Source organism: Octopus bimaculoides, chromosome 12 (assembly GCF_001194135.2).
Source record: "Octopus bimaculoides isolate UCB-OBI-ISO-001 chromosome 12, ASM119413v2, whole genome shotgun sequence".
NCBI lineage: Eukaryota > Metazoa > Mollusca > Cephalopoda > Octopoda > Octopodidae > Octopus > Octopus bimaculoides.
The window spans coordinates 63,441,866-63,446,449 of NC_068992.1; the positions used below are offsets into that span (position 1 = coordinate 63,441,866).

At 35.6% G+C, this 4,584-nt stretch overlaps 1 protein-coding gene and 1 long non-coding RNA gene across 2 annotated transcripts in view; one reads left to right on the forward strand and one right to left on the reverse strand.

Annotated features, from left to right (window-relative positions):
* Nucleotides 1-3,336, reverse strand: part of LOC106883499 (uncharacterized) — a 36,351-nt gene extending 33,015 nt beyond the window's left edge. The window contains exon 1 of the mRNA XM_014934527.2: nucleotides 3,249-3,336. The gene's annotated coding sequence lies outside the window, so the exon portion shown is untranslated. The remainder of the gene's footprint in view (nucleotides 1-3,248) is intronic.
* Nucleotides 3,337-3,368: 32 nt separating this feature from the next.
* The window catches only part of LOC128249211 (uncharacterized), a 10,064-nt gene continuing 8,848 nt past the window's right edge, over nucleotides 3,369-4,584 (forward strand). The window contains exon 1 of the long non-coding RNA XR_008265329.1: nucleotides 3,369-3,455. This is a non-coding gene — a long non-coding RNA (uncharacterized LOC128249211). The remainder of the gene's footprint in view (nucleotides 3,456-4,584) is intronic.

Consider the following 4,584-nt stretch of genomic DNA (forward strand, 5'->3'; position numbering starts at 1 on the left):
ATATATATATATATATATATATATATATATATATATATATGTCTATAAATATATTCATACTATGTATGCATACACGCACATACACACATAAGCGCACGCATAAAGTAACATTTGTATCTAGGGTTTTATCCGTCTCCATTAGCTTTAATCGAAGAGATGAAGTAGTACACCTACGCTGAGGAGACAAATAATAGATGCGAAGACTCGAATGCTGAAATCTGGTGTAGTCCAAGAGCGGAGGGGAAGGTGTTTGCCTCAAAGATTTCTTAGACAAAATCCTGCACCGTCAAACATGCACCAGTAAAAGCAAATAAGACGTGGCCTACGATAAAAGAACAGCAACACCCGATGGTACATAGGACCATAGAAACATTCATGTTGAAAATTTTATGCGGGAGCATATCGGAAACGAAGTAATTCAAGAAGAGAGTGAAATCAACGATGCGATTGTGGAACACCGAAAGCACAAGTTCCCAAGGCAAGACATATTGTTGGACTAACAGACTACAGGTGAGCTCATGTAGTGGTTGAATGATCTCCAAGACATCGGAAAAGACTACTTAGAAAACCTCCAAAACGATGAGAAGACGATGAAGTCAAATTTCGAGCTTAGAAGAGAAGGGCGCAATCAATGTCCTGTATAACTTGCGGTAACACAAAAAACAAAATTGTATTGTGGGTCAACCTGCAGGTGGACTTAATATAAAGATTGTACAGAACCTTGGAACTCATCTTGCTATAGTTAACAGAGCGATTGTACAAATAACCAGTAAAAGAAAGGAATCAACAACTTCCAGCTCAGGTTGACTTAGGCTCTCTTATCAAACTGTTGTGGTGTGCAGCCGAGTCAGAAATTTCACAGGAGATAATTTCTGAACTTCTTAGTTCGATATCCAAATGGGCTTAATCACTGAGAACTGCACAAGGAATATCAGCTGAATACTATATATTTAAATGCATCAAAGAACACTATTTTGGTTCAAGGCATAAACCTTTAAAAATAGTGTCTATTTATTTTTGGCATGTCTGTGTATGTATTTTGTAAAAATGGTTTGTTTGTCACTGCCAAAGATGAAAGACGAACCGCCATTAATCATATACTACAGAGCGTGATTTAGAACACACGCATGTACACACACACACACACACACACACACACACACACACACAAATATTAATGTAACACAGTAACTTAAAACCTGATGAAGCTACCAGTCTTGCTCGAATTCCCGTCAGAACTCTGGCGGGAATTTGAGCATTCACCAGCCCTCTTTGCTTCACTATATTTTCCATACCAGAGGAATATTACATCTGTGTTTCGTAGACACAAAAGGGACTTCAAAAAGGATATATTTCCTTATTGGACGTCATCAGAAATGAATTGAGATCACCAGGCCACAAACAACTTACGAAACAATCAGATCGAATGCGAATTCATTCCGATCAAATTATAACACAGGTGATAACCCGACACAATCTTTTTTCACAAGCAGCAACCAGCTTTTTGTAGGCCACGGATGTATGTGTCAGGATTGTCACATGAAAGGAGCTTAAAACCGAAGACGTAGAATAATGTAGTTGTCTTTGACACCTTAAAATATAAATAAATAAAAATAAAACTCAGTGAAAACTAGAGATCGATTGAAGATCGAACGGATACAATTCCATCGTATAATGACTGCCAATATTGCTGTTGTTTAGAGCCAAATCGGCTCTGATTTGGCAGATCTATGGTCATGGGTATTGCAGCTGTGACCCTTTCGTGTCTTATTGAGATAGGGAATATATTGAGGGATTATTTGGCTATTGTTTTCAAGAGATTGACGTATTCATACGTTATTGTGATTGTTTAGCGCCAAATCAGCTCTGATCCAGCAGACCTGTTTTGTTCAGGTCTCAATAAAATCGTTAATATTGACCCCTGGGGAATGGTTTATGTGGCTATCTAAGGGGTCAATTTTCCAACAATATCAATATAACATAACGGAATTTTATTGTTATTTATCAATTTCGTTAAGTATTCGGTTTTAAGTCTTCGGTTTTAAGCTCCTTTCATGTGACAATCCTGACACATACATCCGTGGCCTACAATACTTAAATGTTTTTAAATATTTCTTATTGAAATCGATAATGACACAAAAGAATGAAGAAATTAATGTTTTTAAATGAAGAAAATATTTTCATTAATTGTAATTTTTAACGATTCCACGAAAGGGGTCATGATATAAGGGGTCAGGATATAAGGGGTCAGGATATAAGGGGTCAAGATATAAGCCTGCTGAGCTCTTAGTTTGTCTTTTATTCATGTAGTGTATCTATGACTACGTTATTCAATGTATCTTTCCCTAAAACGGTAGTGCATACTTTAAGGGGCATTTGGCTACTATTTCTGGCAAATCACAGTATCTATAAAATCGTTGTGTTGTTGTTTAGCCACAGGCCGGTTCTGAGGAAGTACACCAATGATCAAAAGTGTTTTAATTAGAAACATACTCTTGTTTATTCAGGTAGATATTTTTTTCCGCACGTCTACAGAAACACATAATTGAAAATATTTTATACTTCTATGGATGCACACACTCGAATATAACATCAGTTTTGCATTGTGGAGTCATTAGACACACTTACATTATTTTTTAAGATTTTAGCTCTTATTTCTAGCAATATAGGTGCTTACAACACTCAAGTCATATTTAGCAACAATTATAGTTTACCTATGTGTGTGTATGTAGATACGTATGTATGTAGATACGTATGTATGTATGTATGTATGTATGTGTGTATGTATGTACACATAAACATATGATGCATTTGTCTCATCATATGCATGTGTAGATCTAGGTACACTTGCACGTAACTAACAGTCTGAGCATGTCTGTAGTGTGTGTGTGTGTGTGTGTGTGTGCGTGTGTGCGTGTGTGCGTGTGTGCGTGTCTGTGTGTGTGTGTGTGTGTGTGTGTGTTTGTGCGCGTGCGTGCGTATGTCTGTGTATGTGCATATGCGCATGGATTCGTATATATTCATACATCGTGTATGCTAAGTTTGTACAGAAACAAATGCAACACAATTTCACATCTTCAAGAAGCGGTCAACTGCGGAAGAGAGAGAGAGAGAAAAAAGCAACGAAGAAAAAAATGCTAAAAACTGATAGGTGACGCTCAGATATAGAACCGTGTTGGATGGATAGACATTTCAAGAGCAACGGAATGGGATATTAAGAGATGCTTATTTACTAAAACAATACTTACCGTTCGCTAGGAGACGCTCACCAGTTACGATAGAACGCTGGGTGTTTACTTAAGCAAGTTTAGCAACGATCTTTTTTCTTTTCCTTCAGACGCCTCCAGAAATCTTCTTCATTCCAAGAATCGCTTTGTAGAATTCATTTATTTTAACAACTCTCCTGTTTGTCTTTCTGTCTATTCTTACCGAATCGACGGCTGTCATCTGATTGTGTATGTATGTCTGTCTGTACATATGTTAGTCTGTCTCTCTGCCTGTATAAATGCATGTATTTATAAATGTATGTATGTATAAATATGTGTATGTATTATGTATATATATATATATATATATATATGTGTGTGTGTGTGTGTGTGTGTCTATAAGTTTATGCGCGTGTGTCTTTATGTATGTACGTAGTTATGTGCATATATCAAGTGTATGTATTTATATATCTATAAATGTATAAATGTATTTATTATGGTTATATGTATGCTTTTATGAATATTAAATATATGTATATATATAAATGTATATATATATATATATATATATATATATATATATGTATGTATGTATATGTATGTGTATATATGAGTGTGAGTGTGCCTCTGTGTATGCTTGATATATTCGTTTTTATTGACAAATTTTCATTGTGTGTTATATATACACAAATATATATACACAAATAAATGTATGTTATTATATACAATATATATGTGTGGTTGTATGTACGCATATAATGTATAGGCAGTTAATAATGATATTCGTTGAGGCTGTCTCGAAGATCTAAGTTCAAATATTGCCAAGGTTAACTTTGTCTTTCATGCTGTCTGGGTACTGTGTTTGGGTCGGTTCCTTCTTTGCTTTGATGATGCCTGTTTCTATGTCATTTTCTAGCAGAAAAACGGGTATGCTCAGACGTATAGAGGGACAGGCTCCGCAGTGTCTCTTAAAAGTGGTTCGGTTAACCAGTACAACGTCACGTTGCCCTCACGATACCATTAATAATTGAGGCCGCAGGACATGGCAATATACATATATACACATACATATATACATACACACACACACGCACGCACACACACGCACGCACACACACACACATACACACACACACACACACGCACACACATACTTTAGAGATTAGTGATTCTGATGAATCTTCAATATATTGAGATATCTGTAGAATTTCTAGTTTATATTGTATTATTTTTCTCTTTGATATTGTCATATCTATTCTGGTTGCAATCGTGTTTCGCTTATATATGTATGAATGTATGTATGTATGTATGTATGTATGTATGTATACATAAATATATATGTGTGAGTGTATGTGTGTGTGTGTGCGTATATATATAT